Source organism: Oreochromis niloticus, linkage group LG14 (assembly GCF_001858045.2).
Source record: "Oreochromis niloticus isolate F11D_XX linkage group LG14, O_niloticus_UMD_NMBU, whole genome shotgun sequence".
Lineage (NCBI taxonomy): Eukaryota > Metazoa > Chordata > Actinopteri > Cichliformes > Cichlidae > Oreochromis > Oreochromis niloticus.
The window spans coordinates 38,697,146-38,717,713 of NC_031979.2; the positions used below are offsets into that span (position 1 = coordinate 38,697,146).

Here is a 20,568-nt window from a genome sequence, read left to right on the forward strand (position 1 = left end):
CAATATTTTCACTTAAGTTATTACTTGTGCTCAATCATAGTATCTGTTCTAAATCATTGTTATTAAGCTATATTGTAGGATTTCTGCTAAATCATAGTATTTCTACTATATTACATTTTTCTTTCTAAATATAGCATTTCTGCTATAGAATAGTATTTCTGCTATGTTATAATATTTGTGCTAAACTGGAGTATTTTTGCTAAAACATAGTATTTATATAAAATTAAAATATTCATAGTATATTACAGTGTCTCTGGTAAATCACAGCATTTCTGCTATGTTGTACTGTTTTTCTAAATCATAGTATTTCTGTAATGTTGAAGAATGTTTGGCTAAATATATTCTTTCTGTTATCTTATACAATTTCTCCTAAATTCTTGTATTTTTGATAACTTATCATGTTTCTGAGAAGTTACAATGTTTCTGCTAAGTTCTGCTATGCTATTGTATTTCTGCCAAGTATTATGTTTCCTCTAAGATATTACAGTTCTGCTAAGTTACTACATTTTAGCAAAGTTCCTTTGCTTCTGCAAAGTTTTTACAATTTCTGCAACTTTTCAGCTTTTTCAGCTATTTTTAGCAGACAGCTTCAGCATTACAGCATCCACACTGCATTTTCGCAGGAAATGCAAATTTTTCTAGTTCTAGTTGCTTCCGTACGTTTTTCGCCGTGGATCTACTCCCTCAGTTTTCAGCCGATTTTCTCAGTTCAAACTCTAAACTGTTCTGCTCTTTCTGCTAATGATGGCTATGACTTTTGGTGTTTATTACTGTTATACTTTTTAAAATATTACACTTTTTTCCTTTAATTTGTCACATTGAAATGAATGGAAATCTTCAGAAATTCTGCTAAAACTTGCTTGTTTTTGAAACTTAACTACTTTGTCATACTTTCACCTAGAAACTCCATTCAAACTTTAAAATGTTCTCAGATTATTGGGCTATTCCTGTCTGATTCAGCTTTTTCAGATCTTCTACCGTTTTAATCTTATCTCTCTTTAAGTTTTCAGTTGCAAAATTGTGATTTTTCAGAAAATACATGCGTTGCTATGGTTGCTATGCAATTAAGTCAGAGTGAGTGCTGGTCCGTTCTGAATTTTCTCTTCATGTCTAAACAACTTCTTTCTACTCGCTCAATTTCCACTCAACCCCCACAAATTATACATCAAAACGTAGGTATTTTTGCTGGCTTTCAGAAAATGTCACTATCTTTATTGTGAGATTTACCGTTTTTTCGCAATTTGCCTCGGAGTGACACAAGGTCTCAATACTCCCCATTCAAAGTCTATGGGGAGGTTTTGAAATTCAGAGCTGAAATTCTGTAACGGGAGGCATTTTCAAATCGCCATATCTGTTTAACAAAGCAAAGTTAGGACATGAGGCTTGTGCCAATATATCTTCAGACACTGCTGACACTCACAGTGGAAGCCGTTTTTACAATTATCTTACCGTTGAGCAATGAATTACGTTTGTTTGAGGGGTGGAAATCTGTCCTTCTCTCAGTCTTCAAACTCTGGAAATGAAGCCGTTTCTTCTCTCGTCATATCTCCGCGACGAAGGTAGAACGAGCTATGAAAATCGCAGTCAAAATACACCAAAGTCCGCTGATTCACCCAGTACAAGAATTATGCTGCTAGCCCTCCTAGTTTTTGAGTTACACGACGTTTTGTAACTCCAAAAAACGGCGTTTTTCGCCTCTCACCGCGATCTATTTTCTGACTGCCCAAGTATCTGTCTTTCAGACCGCCGCCCCCTTTCCAGGTGGCGCAATCAGTAATGACACGGCTCTGCAGCTCAAAGGTCGTGGGTTCAATCCCACCTTGGTGCACGTTTTTTTTTTTTCACTACAAATTTATACACTATCACAGACCTGTAATTTATATTGCTAATTTATTATAATTCTGCAAAGTTTTATGATTTTAGCAGCTTTTCTAATATGGACCTCAGATTCTTGTTAACGCTCCATGGCAGAAACAAGTACACAGCCTGATGAAGCAGACTGAGGCAGTACCTCTGATTGGTGAATTTGAGCAGAAGCAGGTTGTTCTTTCATTTCATTTCTTTATTTATTTCACACATGGTTCAACAGTGTTTCTTTTTCTACATACAGAACCTTCTGCCTCTTTTCAGCAGAAATTCTGCTCATTCACCTCATCTCTTGTGTTGGAGTGCCCTCTTGTGGCGCCTTTTGGGTAGTGCCTTAGTAAACGTGAACACTGCAAAGAAGTGGTATCAGACTGGTTTGTAGTGGAGGAATTTGTTGCCAGTTTCTTTCATCTTTAATCCGTATTCATGTTGTAATGTAGCAGTACCACAATATGGCAGAAACACTATGTTTTGGCACAAATACTTTGATTTGGTATACTTTACCTTCTTCACCCCTTTTCAGCAAAATTTTCATTTCTTTCACCCCTTTTCAGCACAAATTCCATTTTTTTGGGCTGTTTTCAGAAAAAAAAACTCTTTTCAGCAGAAACTCTGCTGATTCATCTCTTTTCAGCGCAAGTTTCTGCTCCTTTGCCTCTTTTCTGCAGAAATTCTGCTGATTTACCTCTTTTCTGCAAAATTTTCAGCCTTTTCACCTCTTATCAGCACAATTCTCAGCAGCTTCTGCTCATTTTAGCAGAATTGTTGGTCTCTCCTCCTCTTCTTGAGAGAATGAGTTTAGCTCAGTGAGATGAGTAGCTGCCTTGCGACCAGGAGGGCCAGGTTCAAATCCTGTTCAGGGTGACATGTTTTTTTTCACCACCATAAAACTTTTCAGCTTTTTCAGCTTTTCAGCAGACAGCTTCAACGTTAGGGCATCCACACAGCATTTTCGCAGGAAATGCAAATTTTTCTAGTTATTATTATTTTCCTTTTTCCGCCTGAAATTTTGCAGTGTATCTCGACCCGCAGTTTTTAGACAAGCTTCATATATGTTACCTCATTTTGTGCGGCTGGATCTGGAATGGTGTGCTATGACTTTTGGTGTTTATGAATATTATAGTTTTTTAAATATTAATATTTTAGTGAAAATTTTCCCGCGCTCCTCTGCCAAACAGTTTTGAGAATAGGGGTACATATGTTACATCATTTTGTGCGGCTGGAGCTGGGCTAGTATGGTGTGACTTTTGGTGTTTATAACTTTTATAGTTTTTGAAATATTTAGATTTTAGTGCAAATTTAGGCCAATTTCTAGGCTCCTGAGAAAGATTCTGCTTTTGGCACCATAGAAACAGACTTCATTTGTGGTGTCTTGGCTCTCTCTAGTGGTATACCGGGAGTAGTACAGCCGAAAAGATTTATCCTTGTGTTGAAAACTCCATATCCCACAATTCATAGCACGCCTCTACAGAGTGAACAATGGCGGCCACCACTTCGTTTTATATGTCTTTTATTCGTGTTTCTAGGTCACAAAATAAGCTTTTAAGATATTTTCAGGCGAGAATGTAGGTGTGTAAACTTCAAATATCTGCTTGTTTTATCAAGACATCCCATATTTAGCGACAGTGCTCTGACTACGTCGGTCCTGCCTGACAGCTAGCCGGCTACCTAGCTAGCTGCCGCACTTGGCTGCAAATGGATAGCGAGGGGACTCTCTCTCTCTCCTTTCACCTCCCCGGTCTCTCGCAAATGCTCGCATAGAATCGGAGTTACAGCTGGATGTGGAAAAAATAACTGAGTTGTTTGGTGGTGGAGCTACAACAGAGGGCAGCTACCCACCGGTGTGTGACAGAAAGGACATGCCGCCAGCGAGACATATGAGGCCGGGCAGGCGATTGCTAACGCGGTGGTCAATCATGGATCAGGGAAAGCGAAGGCAGGAGCGTGAGGTGAACTGAATTTCAGGTAAGAAGTTATGAACTGCACTCTATTTGGGTCAGATATAAACAGAGTTTAGGTGTAGTTTATTTTCGTTGTGCTGACTTTTTACAATCGTACTGCGTGCTAGCTAGCACGACGGGAGTTTATATACAGCTGTGTGCGCGCTAAGTTACTGACGTTGGACTTTATTTTATTCATAATGGTTAGTTCGTAGAGTTGCCGTACAAACGGAATCGTGCCACATTCAGAGAAAATATTACGATTTATTCTGTCGTTACGAAGCCTCCCCTGTCATTCTCTCGCCTGTTGAAACTTCAGTCATGAAACTGATCAATGATCGGCTTTTCTCTCTTGTTTGTTTATCGCGCTAAACAACAGCAGCACGTTTAAGCTTGATCAGCTGTTGTTAGAATTCATTTGCTTTTAATTTCTAGTATCAGCTGATGTTTGCTGGAGTCACAGCTGTAAAAAACGGCTGTTCCAAACCAGATGTCCTTACTGAATCATCAGAGGTGAACAGGTGATGGAGAAACAGGTTTACCCTTAGGTGACATGAATGAGTTGAAGGGAAGTTATGAACCGTTTCTGAGAGACAAATACAGGGAGTGCAGAATTATTAGGCAAGCTGTATTTTTGAGGAATAATTTTATTATTGAACAACAACCATGTTCTCAATGAACCCAAAAAACTCATTAATATCAAAGCTGAAAGTTTTTGGAAGTAGTTTTTAGTTTTAGCTATTTTAGGGGGATATCTGTGTGTGCAGGTGACTATTACTGTGCATAATTATTAGGCAACTTAACGAAAAACAAATATATACCCATTTCAATTATTTATTTTTACCAGTGAAACCAATATAACATCTCCACATTCACAAATATACATTTCTGACATTCAAAAACAAAACAAAAACAAATCAGCGACCAATATAGCCACCTTTCTTTGCAAGGACACTCAAAAGCCTGCCATCCATGGATTCTGTCAGTGTTTTGATCTGTTCACCATCAACATTGCGTGCAGCAGCAACCACAGCCTCCCAGACACTGTTCAGAGAGGTGTATTGTTTTCCCTCCTTGTAAATCTCACATTTGATGATGGACCACAGGTTCTCAATGGGTTCAGATCAGGTGAACAAGGAGGCCATGTCATTAGTTTTTCTTCTTTTATACCCTTTCTTGCCAGCCACGCTGTGGAGTACTTGGACGCGTGTGATGGAGCATTGTCCTGCATGAAAATCATGTTTTTCTTGAAGGATGCAGACTTCTTCCTGTACCACTGCTTGAAGAAGGTGTCTTCCAGAAACTGGCAGTAGGACTGGGAGTTGAGCTTGACTCCATCCTCAACCCGAAAAGGCCCCACAAGCTCATCTTTGATGATACCGGCCCAAACCAGTACTCCACCTCCACCTTGCTGGCGTCTGAGTCGGACTGGAGCTCTCTGCCCTTTACCAATCCAGCCACGGGCCCATCCATCTGGCCCATCAAGACTCACTCTCATTTCATCAGTCCATAAAACCTTAGAAAAATCAGTCTTGAGATATTTCTTGGCCCAGTCTTGACGTTTCAGCTTGTGTGTCTTGTTCAGTGGTGGTCGTCTTTCAGCCTTTCTTACCTTGGCCATGTCTCTGAGTATTGCACACCTTGTGCTTTTGGGCACTCCAGTGATGTTGCAGCTCTGAAATATGGCCAAACTGGTGGCAAGTGGCATCTTGGCAGCTGCACGCTTGACTTTTCTCAGTTCATGGGCAGTTATTTTGCGCCTTGGTTTTTCCACACGCTTCTTGCGACCCTGTTGACTATTTTGAATGAAACGCTTGATTGTTCGATGATCACGCTTCAGAAGCTTTGCAATTTTAAGACTGCTGCATCCCTCTGCAAGATATCTCACTATTTTTGACTTTTCTGAGCCTGTCAAGTCCTTCTTTTGACCCATTTTGCCAAAGGAAAGGAGGTTGCCTAATAATTATGAACACCTGATATAGGGTGTTGATGTCATTAGACCACACCCCTTCTCATTACAGAGATGCACATCACCTAATATGCTTAATTGGTAGTAGGCTTTCGAGCCTATACAGCTTGGAGTAAGACAACATGCATGAAGAGGATGATGTGGACAAAATACTCATTTGCCTAATAATTCTGCACTCCCTGTAAACACCAAGCTCCTTTTTTTGTGTAGCTGACAGCTGGTAACTGTGCAGGGGCGGATCTAGCAAAGCTTTTGCCAGGGGGCCAGGTAGGGCATTAACAGAGAAAGGTGGACATAAAGATATACTTTTCTTTCTTACTCTCATATAAAATATTTAGCTTTTATTAAATAGTTATCTGAATCTCACAACCAAAGTTTGTATAATAATACACAAGATTGGCTGTAGACCATTGTTCATAATTCAGAACACTGTGTAGAAATAACAAAAAACAAAAAGTGAATGCATGTGTGAAAAGTGGTCTATAATGTAATGCTTCAAAGCGTGTTCATGCAAACATTGTCAGGTCTGCCGTGGTACAATGGGACTTCTGCTCATGAACCTGTGTGCACAGCGTCTGCAAATCGGCGCTGTACGAAGTAACTTCATCTTTACACAAAACTGTAAGCTGTCATCTGTGAAGCGTGAGCGGTGTTTGTTTTTACCATAGTTCATGGTGGAGAATGGCTGCTCTTCTGAGTTTTGCTGTCTGTAGCCGTATGAATGGCAACTACAGTGATTAGCAGCGGCATAGGCACACATAAAATTTCTTCTGAAATTTTCGCTTTCTAGTTCATTATATTATTTTTAATTTTAAGATACTCTATATGTAATTTAAACTGTTTTCTCTTTGTCTTATATTTGACTTTGGCCAACATTGTTGGATGTAAAGTGTGTTATAAATAAAGATGCTGTGCTATACAACAGCTGCTGACTTCGGGTCCCAATCAGGACCAATCACTGGTCTCCATTCTCCAAGGTGTTTCACCTCCAGTGTACCTGCACAGCGACTGGCTCCTCCCACCAACCTGACAGGCTCTAACACAAAGCAGAGAGTCATCAGTAAGAGAACAAAGAGAGTTTGAACCAAAGCTGCAGCTCCTCTTCTACCTGAGCAGGTGAGTCCAACAGCTTTGCCAGGTGAGCAGCTGCTTCTAGCTGAGCCTGAGCTTCTACAGTCCAGGAGAGCAGACTCATGGCCTCCACACTGGAGCCTCCACTTCTCCATAGAGCGGCCCCTGGAGCAGCGAAGGAGGCCCACAGCCAAGCTCCCTACAGACCACCTCTGCATCCTGTAAGACAGGACAAAGACGCTGTGGAAGAGAGCCAGAGAATAATAATAATCATTGACTAATTGCAGAGAGGTCTATTAACACATAGTGAGTGAAGAAGAAACACCCAGTGCATCATGGGAATCCCCCAGCAGCCTACGTCTATTGCAGCATAACTAAGGGAGGATTCAGGGTCACCTGGTCCAGCCCTAACTATATGTTTTAGCAAAAAGGAAAGTTTGAAGCCTAATCTTGAAAGTAGAGATAGTGTCTGTCTCCTGAATCCAAACTCATCATAAATGCATGAACTAGTTTTTCAGCGTCACTCTGAGACAGGATATTTCTAACTTTAGAGATGTTGCACAAATGGAAGAAAGCAGTCTTACATATTTGTTTAATATGTGCATTGAAGGACATGTCTTGGTCAAAAATGACTCCAAGGTTTCTCACAGCATTACTGGAGGCCAAGGTAATGCCATCCAGAGTAAGAATCTGGTTAGATACCATATTTCTAAGATTTTCAGGGCCAGGGTTAGTGGCCACTGTTGACATGAAGAAAGAAAATGCTCTAAAGTATGGAAACAGCCAAAAGGGTTTATGTATTTGATGTGTGATTTACATGTGTGTGGCTGTTAATAAAGTTTGGCGCTCTCTAGGGGGCGTGGGCATTCATCCAAAACTGGCGAAAGGCTGATGTGTGTTTATTCCTCCCTAAGTATCGTTGGTGAAGTTTGTCTGTGAAGGTTCTCAGTCATCCAGGTCATCGTAGTCAAAGGAGTTTGCAAAGAAAAGCGTCTGGACTTCTTTGAGTTGCTTGAAGACGTTTCACCTCTCATCCGAGAAGCTTCTTCAGTTCTAAGGTCAAATGGCCGAGAGTCCCAGATTTAAACCCAGTGGGAGTAACCCCCCAAGGAGGGACAAAGGACCCCCTGGTGATCCTCTAATCACATGCGCCAAGGTGTGAAAGCGGGTGTGGGACCTAATCAGCCAGGGTTTCGGGTGAGCTCATTGTGAAACCTGGCCCCACCCTATCATGTGATTTCCTGAGGTCAGATGGCCCAGGATGTGAGTGGGCGTTAAGGCGTCTGGGGAGGGAACTCAAAACTGGATTATAGATGGCAGACAGTTGGTGTCGTAAACCACCGCCTCTGTTCAAAGATGGTCGCTCACAGTGGACATAGATGGCCTCTTTCACTCCTCTTTCAAACCATCTGTCCTCTCTGTCCAAAATGTGAACATTGGCATCCTCGAAAGAGTGACCTTTATCCTTAAGATGCAGGTGGACTGCTGAGTCTTGTCCTGTGGAGGTGGCTCTTCTATGTTGTGCCATGCGCTTGTGAAGTGGCTGTTTGGTCTCTCCAATGTAGAGGTCTGGGCATTCCTCGCTGCACTGTACAGCATACACCACGTTGTTCAGTCTGTGTTTTGGAGTTTTGTCTTTCGGGTGAACCAGTTTGTGTCTGAGTGTGTTGCTGGGTCTGAAGTACACTGGGATGTCGTGCTTGGAGAAAACTCTCCTGAGTTTCTCTGATACACCGGCTACATAGGGGATGACAACGTTGTTGCGTCTGTCTTTCTTATCCTCCCTCGCTGGTGTCCGATCTTCTTTTCTGTGCCTTTTTGCTGACTTTATGAACGCCCAGTTAGGATAACCACATGTTTTCAGTGCTTCCTTTACATGTGTGTGTTCCTTCTTTTTCCCTTCAGGCTTAGAGGGAACAAGTTCTGCCCGGTGGTGTGGGGTCCTAATTACTCCAAGTTTGTGTTCCAGAGGGTGATGGGAGTCAAAGAGGAGATACTGGTCCGTGTGTGTGGGCTTCCGGTAAACTTCAATGTTGAGGTTGCCATTCTCTTCAATGTGCACAGCGCAGTCCAGGAAAGGCAAACAGTTGTCCTTAGTGTCTTCCCTGGTGAACTTGATGTTTTTATCCACGGCGTTAATGTGCGCAGTGAAGGATTCCACTTCTTGTGTCTTGATTTTGACCCAGGTGTCGTCTACATATCTGTACCAGTGGCTGGGTACTCTCCCTTTAAAAGAGCCAAGAACCTTTCTTTCCACTTCCTCCATGTAAAGGTTGGCTACAATAGGTGACACAGGGGAGCCCATGGCACAGCCATGTTTTTGTCTGTAGAAGCCTTCGTTGTATTTGAAGTATGTTGTGGTAAGGCAGAGGTCTAACAGTGTGCAGATCTGATCGGGTGTGAAGTTGGTCCTGTCTTCCAAGGAGCTGTCTTCTTGTAGTCGTTTTCTGACAGTCTCCACTGCTTCCGTGGTGGGTATGCAAGTGAAGAGAGAGACTACATCAAAGGACACCATGGTTTCATCTGGATCCAGGGTAAGTTTCTGGACCTTGTCGGTGAAGTCGGTGGAGTTCTTGATGTGGTGTGGGGTGTTCCCCACGAGAGGTGCCAGGATGGTAGCAAGGTGTTTCGCAATGTTATAAGTGGCTGAGTTTATGCTACTGACTATGGGTCTGAGTGGGACCCCTTCCTTGTGGATCTTAGGAAGTCCATAAATGCAGGGTATGGCATCCCCTGGATAAAGGCGGTGATATTTGAGGCGGTCAATGATTTTGTCCTTTTCAAGGTCTTGAAGGCAAGCTATAACTTTCTTTTTGTAGCTGCTTGTGGGGTCTCGTTTTAAAGCTTCGTAGGTGTTGTTGTCACTGAGGAGAGTAGTGATCTTTGTGTGGTAATCTGTTGTGTTTAGGACCACGGTGCACCTTCCCTTATCCGCTGGTAATATGGTGATGTTGTGGTCTTTGCTCAGGGAAGCAACGGCCTTCTTTTCTTGTAGTGTGAGGTTAGACGGAGGGACTTTGGCACTGGAGAGGGTGGCTGAGACTTAGGAAATTTCACAGGAAATTTCACACCTTGCTTTCAAAAACCCACACTCCTCAGTCTGAAACCACACAACTCAGAGAAGAAAACACACCTGAAGACAGTCGGGAGAAATGGGTAAAGAACTTTTCAGACCGGAATCTCACTGAACCTGAAAAGAAGGTTTTAGCCAAAGGACTCAATTTCGCCATTTCTCCGCAACAGTTGCCCATAGTGGACCTCATCACAGCCACAGAAACCGCCATACGGATTAATAAATTATCACAGACAGAAGCAGAGCAAATCAGGATGAAAGTCTCAGCCACCCTCTCCGGTGCCAAAGTCCCTCCGTCTAACCTCACACTACAAGAAAAGAAGGCCGTTGCTTCCCTGAGCAAAGACCACAACATCACTATATTACCAGCGGATAAGGGAAGGTGCACCGTGGTCCTAAACACAACAGATTACCACACAAAGATCACTACTCTCCTCAGTGACAACAACACCTACGAAGCTTTAAAACGAGACCCCACAAGCAGCTACAAAAAGAAAGTTATAGCTTGCCTTCAAGACCTTGAAAAGGACAAAATCATTGACCGCCTCAAATATCACCGCCTTTATCCAGGGGATGCCATACCCTGCATTTATGGACTTCCTAAAATCCACAAGGAAGGGGTCCCACTCAGACCCATAGTCAGTAGCATAAACTCAGCCACTTATAACATTGCAAAACACCTTGCTACCATCCTCACGCCTCTCGTGGGGAACACCCCACACCACATCAAGAACTCCACCGACTTCACCGACAAGGTCCAGAAACTTACCCTGGATCCAGATGAAACCATGGTGTCCTTTGATGTAGTCTCTCTCTTCACTTGCATACCCACCACGGAAGCAGTGGAGACTGTCAGAAAACGACTACAAGAAGACAGCTCCTTGGAAGACAGGACCAACTTCACACCCGATCAGATCTGCACACTGTTAGACCTCTGCCTTACCACAACATACTTCAAATACAACGAAGGCTTCTACAGACAAAAACATGGCTGTGCCATGGGCTCCCCTGTGTCACCTATTGTAGCCAACCTTTACATGGAGGAAGTGGAAAGAAAGGTTCTTGGCTCTTTTAAAGGGAGAGTACCCAGCCACTGGTACAGATATGTAGACGACACCTGGGTCAAAATCAAGACACAAGAAGTGGAATCCTTCACTGCGCACATTAACGCCGTGGATAAAAACATCAAGTTCACCAGGGAAGACACTAAGGATAACTGTTTGCCTTTCCTGGACTGCGCTGTGCACATTGAAGAGAATGGCAACCTCAACATTGAAGTTTACCGGAAGCCCACACACACGGACCAGTACCTCCTCTTTGACTCCCATCACCTTCTGGAACACAAACTTGGAGTAATTAGGACCCTACACCACCGGGCAGAACTTGTTCCCTCTAAGCCTGAAGGGAAAAAGAAGGAACACACACATGTAAAGGAAGCACTGAAAACATGTGGTTATCCTAACTGGGCGTTCATAAAGTCAGCAAAAAGGCACAGAAAAGAAGATCGGACACCAGCGAGGGAGGATAAGAAAGACAGACGCAACAACGTTGTCATCCCCTATGTAGCCGGTGTATCAGAGAAACTCAGGAGAGTTTTCTCCAAGCACGACATCCCAGTGTACTTCAGACCCAGCAACACACTCAGACACAAACTGGTTCACCCGAAAGACAAAACTCCAAAACACAGACTGAACAACGTGGTGTATGCTGTACAGTGCAGCGAGGAATGCCCAGACCTCTACATTGGAGAGACCAAACAGCCACTTCACAAGCGCATGGCACAACATAGAAGAGCCACCTCCACAGGACAAGACTCAGCAGTCCACCTGCATCTTAAGGATAAAGGTCACTCTTTCGAGGATGCCAATGTTCACATATTGGACAGAGAGGACAGATGGTTTGAAAGAGGAGTGAAAGAGGCCATCTATGTCCACTGTGAGCGACCATCTTTGAACAGAGGCGGTGGTTTACGACACCAACTGTCTGCCATCTATAATCCAGTTTTGAGTTCCCTCCCCAGACGCCTTAACGCCCACTCACATCCTGGGCCATCTGACCTCAGGAAATCACATGATAGGGTGGGGCCAGGTTTCACAATGAGCTCACCCGAAACCCTGGCTGATTAGGTCCCACACCCACTTTCACACCTTGGCGCATGTGATTAGAGGATCACCAGGGGGTCCTTTGTCCCTCCTTGGGGGGTTACTCCCACTGGGTTTAAATCTGGGACTCTCGGCCATTTGACCTTAGAACTGAAGAAGCTTCTCGGATGAGAGGTGAAACGTCTTCAAGCAACTCAAAGAAGTCCAGACGCTTTTCTTTGCAAACTCCTTTGACGTTGGTGAAGTTTGCCATGAACGTCAGATTTTCCTGCACATTTTCATACTTCTGCTAACAGCCATCCAGGTCTTTATGTCTTTAAGACATTCCTGCAGTTTAACTCATTGGTGTGTGTTACCTGGCTTCATGGACAGATAGAGCTGCGTGTCATCTGCATAGCAGTGAAAATGTATGCTATGTCTTCTAATGATGCTGCCTAAGGGAAGCATGTATAATGTAAACAGAATTGGTCCTAGCACTGAACCCTGTGGAACACCATAATTGACCTTAGTGTGTGACGAGGACTCTCCATTTACATGTACAAATTGGAGTCTATTAGATAGATATGATACAAACCACTGCAGTGCAGTACCTGTAATACCTACAGCATGTTCTAATCGCTCTAATAGGATATTATGGTCAACAGTATCGAACGCTGCACTGAGGTCTAGCAGGACAAGCACAGAGATGAGTCCACTGTCAGAGGTATTTGGAATATTTTCAGAGAGATATTAGGCAATAAGAATGTTTCCTTAGATTTGCCTAAGTATTTTTATAAGGAAGATAAGATTATAAAGGACATGAATGAAGTGGTAAATGAATTCAATTCCTTTTTTGTAAACATTGGCCCTAATTTGGCAAATCTAATTAGAAAACATGATAAGTTAGAACAAAAGGATGATTGGAAAGGTGAAAGCAGAGTAGTTAAGTCTATATTTTTAGCTGATATCACTGAAAAAGAAATTGCAGCAATTTTAAACAAGACTAAAAATAAGACATCTACTGATTGTGATGGTTTAGATATGGTTATAGTTAAAAAGACATTGGACTGTATAATTACTCCTCTTTGTTATCTTTTCAATCTTTCATTCCATACTGGCGTATTTCCTGACACAATGAAAGTGGCAAAAGTGATACCTCTGTATAAAAAGGGAGATAAACATAGTTTTAATAATTATAGGCCAGTGTCACTTCTGTCACAGTTTTCCAAAATACTTGAATAATTGTTTGTGGAAAGACTTGAGAGCTTTATTGAAAAACATCAATTACTAAGTGAAAATCAATATGGATTTCGGAAAAATAGATCAACGGCATTAGCACTGATGACTACTATTGACGATATTTCATGTGCAACAGATAATAATAAATATACAATAGGAGTATTTATTGACTTAAAAAAAGCGTTTGATACGATGCAACATTCTATTTTGATTTCTAAGCTGAATACTTATGGGGTGAGAGGAATTGCATTAAACTGGTTAAGTAGTTATTTAGAAAATAGGACCCAGTATGTGCATTATTTAGGCAATTCCTCTGAAAGACTGAAAATTGAATGTGGGGTTCCTCAAGGGTCTGTTTTGGGACCAAAACTTTTTAATTTATATATAAATGATATTTGTGATGTGTCCAAAATGTTAAATTTCGTTTTGTTTGCTGATGTTACAAATTTTTATTGTGCTGGGGATAAATTGAAAGAATTGGCTGAATTAATGGTTTCTGAAATGGAAAAACTAAAAAAATGATTTGATGTAAACAAATTATCTTTGAACTTGACAAAAACGAAATTTATGATTTTTGGAAATCGGGTAAAAGAGGATGAAGTAATTCTGTCCATTGATGGAGTTTTGATTGAGAGAGTTACTGAACTCCGTTTTTTGGGGGTAGTATTGGATGATGAATTAAAATGGAAATCTCATATTGAACATGTTAGAAAAAGATGGTTAAAAATATTTATATTGTGGGTAATGTCAGAGATATACTAGATTATAAGGCGATGCATATTTTATATTTCTCACTAATTTTCCCCTATCTCAGTTATTGTGCTGAGGTGTGGGGGATACATATGCGACTTATATACATCCTCTATACTTGTTACAGAAGAAAGTGGTACGAATGGTTCATAATGTTAAATATAGAGAACATACAAATAATTTGTTTATAAAATCTAAATTGTTGAAATTTGAAGACTTAGTGAAATTACAGACATTATTATTCATGTGCAAGGCAAAAAATAACACATTACCTCTTAAGTTACAAAGTTTGTTTGTATTGTGTTCAGGAAGTGGGGACAGTAGGAGGAAGTTTGACTTTAAGCATCAGTTTGCTAAGACCACACAAAGGCAAATGTGTCCGACAGTCAAAGGTATAAGAATATGGAATTCTCTCGAAGATAATCTCAAGAGTTGTACAAACATGCACCGTTTTAAAATGTGTTACATACTTAAAAGGATAAATCAATATGAAGAACATGAAAGTAATTAGGGCTAAATGTGGAAGAAAAAAATTTTCATTGCCATTTAATGCTGTATATTGCTGATTATATTGATTTGTTGTTTAGTTTTGCATTGTTACATAAAGATACATGTTAGAGGGTTTTTTGGGGGGTATTGGCGCCCTCTTGTAAGAGTATTTGGATTGCAGATAGGGGGCAGGTGCTAACAAGAATTTATTCTTCTTCCTGCTCCTTTTCACCCATGGGTGCAGAGTTATATTAATGGGAAGGAGGTTTTGTATGTAGGAAAAGAAACACTATTGAACCATGTGTGAAATAAATAAAGAAATGAGAAATGAGGCCATAAGAAGATCATTTGTAACCTTCACTAAAGCTGTTTCTGTGCTGTGATGAGCTCTGAAACCTGACTGAAACTCTTCAAATAAGCCATTCCTCTGCAGATGATCTGTTAGCTGTTTGACAACTACTCTTTCAAGGATTTTTGATATGAAAGGAAGGTTGGAGATTGGCCTATAATTAGCTAAGACTGCTGGGTCTAGAGATGCTTTTTAAGTAAAGGTTTAACTACAGCCAGCTTGAAGGCCTGTGGTACATAGCCGATTATTAGAGATAGGTTGATCATATTTAAGATTGAAGCATTAATTAATGGCAGGACTTCTTTGAGCAGTTTTGTAGGAATGGGGTCTAAAAGACACGTTGATAGTTTGGAGGAATTAATTATTGAAGTTAACTCAGAAAGATCAATTGGAGAAAAAGAGTCTAACTTAACATCGATGGTACTAAAAGTAGCTGTAGATAATATTACATCTGTGGGATGATTATTGGTAATTTTTTCTCTAATGATAAAAATTTTATTTGTGAAGAAGTTCATGAAGTCATTACTAGTTAACGTTACTAGTTAACATTAAAGGAATAGTTAAATAGTTAGTTAAAGCCACTGCTGTGTAATCAATTATTGTAATTTTAAATGTTATCAGGAAATGATCAGACAAGAGAGGGTTTTCAGTGAACGTTTCAATGAATATAAAATGGGACTGTCCATCTCCATGACTTGGGTCCTGTTGCATCAATAGTCCAGGATGCTTCTCTTCTGCTGACGTGACACAAACATTAGTACCTTACCCCTGTTTTTGCCTCTTTACACTGGTTGCCTCTTTATTTTACAAGTCTTGCTTATAAAGTTTTAAATGTCCTGTCTCCCATTTATCTGGCAGACCTTGTATATATACATACCCCAACGTCTCTGAGATCGACTGGCCACTCACTCCTTGGTGTCCCTGTGTTGAGACCAGCGATCGAGCTGCTGCTGTTTTGGCCCCCAAATTATGTAACTTTTCTCTCCAGATCTTAATGTCTGAACCCTGAAATTAGCATGTTAGGAAAAGTGAAAAGCAGTAAAAATCCACTTTCTCAACTTTTTTTGATTAAAAGCTGAATTTCAAAAAGCCATGACATTTTACAGCAAGATGTAATGATCCAGACAGCCCAGGAAGCAGGTTTAGGTAAACTTATTTATAGATTGCTCAAAAAATTAAAGGACAAATTTTACAGACTGTACTTTACAGACAGAGGCTGTCAGATTGGTGTGCAGACAACACCCTGGACCTCAGTATCACCAAGACAAAAGAGCTGGAGGAAGTCTGAGCTGCAGCCTGTCAGCATCACGGGGACTGCATTGAAAGGGTGTCCAGCTTCAACTTTTAATCTGCTTTACTTTATTTATATAGCACATTTAACAGTAACAAAATGTTGGCCAAAGTGCTGTACAAAGATAAAAAAACAACAACACTGTAACAAATAACATCAATAACAAATACCCGGTAACAGATGACTAGATGGATAGATAGGTAACTCTCATGTGGTGTTGAAAGCCAATGAGTAAAAATGTGTTTTAAGATGGGATTTGACAAGACTGACGGTCGGGGCCTTTCGAATGTGGAGAGGTAAATCATTCCACATTTTCGGCGCCACAACCGCAAACGCCCGGTCACCTCTGTGAACCAGCCTCGACCGGTTCACAGAGGTGACCGGGCAAGTAAAGGGAGCTGAAGAAGAGATAAAATCTCCGAGGCTCACAGAAAAAGTCCTATCAGAGAGGTATGACCTGAACCAGTCCAATGGGGTGCCTTTGACACCGCAGTGCTCCAGTCGGGAGATTAAGATGCTGTGATCGACAGTATCAAAGGCAGCGGTCAAGTCTAAGAGCAAAAGCACAGCCGAGTCACCTGAGTCAGTGGCTAATAAAAGATTGTTAATAACTTTTAAGAATGCAGTTTTGGTAGTGTGAAAGGCTTTAAATCCCGACTGAAACCTCTCTAGGATATTGTGACAATTTAGAAAGGTTTGCAACTGATCAAACACAATCTTTTCTAATATTTTTGACATAAAGGGGAGCTTAGAAATAGGTCTACAAATTGCAAGGACAGAGGAGTCTAGGTTAGGTTTCTTGAGTACAGGCTGCATGACAGCATGTTTAAAACAGGCTGGCACCACTCCAGAACTAAGACTGCTATTAAAAGTCGCTAAAATGTCAGAACCGACAACCTTAAAAATCTTTTTTGAGAAACTTGTCGGCACAACATCATTAGGGCAAGATCAAGTGTCTATGTGCACACCCAGGAAGATTCAAGTTCCTGGGTGTGCACATAGACACAGACCAGCAATGGCCTTTGTCAAACACCTCTGCAGTTTTGAAGAAGGCTCAACAGCGTCTCCACTTTCTGAGAATCCTCAGAAAAATGGACCCGAGGAAGGAGCTGCTGACCGTCTTCTACCGCTGCTCCATTGAAAGCGTGCTGACATATTGGATCTGTGTGTGGTTCTCCAGCTGCACCACAGCACACAGAAAGGCACTTCAGAGGGTCATTAATATGGCCCAAAAAATCACTGGACATCCTCCTCCCTCGCTGAAGGACCTGTACAGCACTCGCTGTCTCAAGAGGGCACGCAGCATCCTACGGGACTGTACACACCCAGGACACCGGGTGTTTAAGCTGCTGCCGTCTGGCAGGAGGTTCAGGCTGCTGAGGTCACGGACAAATAGACTCATGGACAGTTTTTACAACAGGGCAATAGACCTAATCAGTGCTAACAGCTGACCTGATTGGCTACCTCCCTGGACTTTTTTGGGGGGGCAATAACAAAAATAATAATAAACACTCCGCTCTTCTTCAGCTTCCCTTCTGTCAGTTCCACCTGCTCGCCTGACTACCGTGGGACTCAGAGCCTTTAGTTGTTCTGCCCCGAGACTTTGGATGCACTTCCACTTGCTCTACGGACCACACACTGTCTCACCTCTTTTAAATCACTACTCAAAACCCATCTGTTGCATACACCTGATCTGTCTTAGGCCATTTTTACCTTGCTCAGTTTTTATATATTTTATATTTGCTTTTATACTTTTATGACTGTTTATGTCTAAATTCTATCTACCATGTTTGCTATATATACATTTTTTTAAATGTTTTTTATGGTATTGTTTACGTGCTACTGTAAGGTGACCTTGAGGGTCTGAAAGGCGCCTATAAATAAAATGTATTATTATTATTATTATTATTATTATTATTATAATGATGTACAATAAAAACATACACTCATTCTGTTAACTCAGAGATGGAAAAAGACATAAAGAAGGACAGGAGAGGAAGAAGAGAGCTTGGAGTTAAAGGGAAGGATGCTCATTTAAAATCACATGGAATAATTTTAATCAATTCAATTCAATTTTATTTATATAGCGCCAAATCACAACAACAGTTGCCTCAAGGTAATCACAAGGTGGATTTGAATATAACGTGTTTTGATAAATTGTGTATTTTTATTTTGTGAAATGTTCTGCAAAAACAAACTAAAATATACAAATTTGTGTTATTCAAGTGTTGCATGAAAATACAGTTTAGTAGGATAAGGCTCGCTCACACCAACAACACACTTGGCCTTCCTGATGAGTTTGTTCAGTCTGTTTGTGTGAAGAACATTTGAAGTAAGGAACCGTGTGTGGCTGGTGCACAGTGGCCGTGCTCATGGTCAGAGTTAGCTGAACTTTAGCTGATGATGCTGAGACTCATTCACTTCATCTTTGGGCTCGGACTCAAACTCAGCCATACTGCATGTGGGCCAACACAGCGAGCTGAGCTGGCATGAGAATCACTTTCTAACCTCTAAATAAAAATCAGAGTATCACAGCAGCAGTAACACCACCACTGTTCATCAAACATTATGTTCAATCAGCAGATGAAGGCTCCTGGTTCTCTGTGGTGATTCGGTCACGCTCTTCTTGGTCCTCTGAGAAGTTTTACTGGAGTCTCTCTATAAACTGGACTTGAGTCTCAACACTGATGCTGTTTAGGTCACGTTTATTTATAAGCACATTTCCAAACAGTCCATGCTGCACAAAGTTCTTAACAATGTAAAATCCCACTAAAATAAGTAAAACAACAATGATGAAGTAAAATATAGAAAAACAAATAAGTCAATAAAAAAAAAAAACCTAAAACAACAACTAAGGCTGTTAAAACCAAAATGTTTACGTGTGCTAAAAGCCAGACCATAAAAATGTGTCTTTAATAACGATTTCAAATGCTTGTGCAGATCTAATATTAATCCAATGATGCCCTTTGTATCATATTTGCTACATGAGTTTCTGAGACCTCTATCTTAACAACAGTATCTCAACTTCTGTTTTATTTTCATTTAATTTTGAAACATTTAAAGCCATCCACTGTTTATCGTCATCCAGGCAGCTTAATAACAGCTGAAGTGATTCTGTCCCTTCTATTAAAGGCAGATACATCTGCAAGTCATCTGCAAAACAGTGGAATGAAAGGTTGTACCATGAGAAAATAGACCACATGTACAGTGCAAACAAGGCAGGACCCAAAATAGAGCCTTGAGGTACGCCATATTTAACAGGGATTATTTTAGAGCTGTGAGGGCCCATGTTGACTTAGAACGTCCTTCCTGTTAAGTAGGAGCGAAACCACTGAAGAGCTGACCCTTTTAGGCCAGCATATGACTCCAGCCATGATAGCAGGAAGGGTCAGATCAGACTCCACCTGCTGAGGAGAAGGAGATCTTTCACCTGCAGGTGGAGGTCCTTTTTTGACTCTATGGTTGTCATGCTCCCCGTGTCTCGCTGGTCGACTCTCTGTTAGGCAACATGTTTGTTTTTGTTTTCACTTCCTCCCTCCTCCCTCTCCCTCTCTCGCTCTCTCTCTTTCGCTGCGGCGATGCTCATTGCGGGCTCCCGCCGCTGGCCCACACACCTGCTCTCATCACCACACCGGTCGCCGATCCCAGCTGATTGCAGCACTATTTAAGATGGCGGATCTGCACTAGTCTTCGCTGGATCGTTGAGCTATCAGCGTCAGTCAACCCACAAATCTGAATCTGTGAGTTTTGTGACTATTCTTCTAATCGGACCTTTGTGTGTGTGTAGATTTTCCCTGAACCTGTTTAATGGACAACAAGAGGAGCGGCAGTGGAGAGGAGTCGGATTCTGTACAGAAAGTTGTGGAGCACTTTTCCCCGACCCCTGTTTCCCCCACGGACCCGGGAGACCCGGACCCCTCTTCCCCTGCACGTTGTATATGTCCACTTGGTGTTTTGTTCACTGTAAATAAACGCACTGTCTTTTGCCTGAGGAAAACCTGGACTGCGCCTGGGCCCCTTTAAGAAACCTTATCAATGGTGCTGTCTGTTGGAGCAGCAGCTTATCTACAGCTGAGAGGATCAGCTCATCAGGAAGGCCAGGTCTGTGCTAGGATAGGAGATGGGCAGTAATGCGTAATCTGATTACTTTTTTCAAGTCACGAGTACTGTAAGGGATTACTATTGCAAAATGTAATTAGATTACCTATGCTTTCCCGTAAGCATGCTGCGTTACTGTGTTACTAAAGTGTTGTGCTTTTGTTTGTGAGAGTGTCTCATGGCAATGACGTATAAGCGTGCGACGTCCGTGGTAACAGAGGTGTGAAGATCAACGATGGATAATATGGAGAGAGTACGACCATGCAGCATTTAAAGTGTGGAAGTAATCACATTACTTTGAGTTTGATTCTGTAAAAAGTGACAAAAACATCAGTGTCTGCTGTTCACTCTG

The 20,568-nt window shown here is 41.5% G+C and overlaps 1 long non-coding RNA gene across 1 annotated transcript; it reads left to right on the forward strand.

The window, feature by feature from the left end:
- Positions 1-3,779: 3,779 nt before the first annotated feature.
- LOC109205052 (uncharacterized) lies at positions 3,780-20,568 on the forward strand. Its single transcript, XR_002064519.2, has 3 exons — positions 3,780-3,831; positions 19,767-19,832; positions 19,906-20,568. It is a non-coding gene; the product is annotated as an uncharacterized LOC109205052 (long non-coding RNA).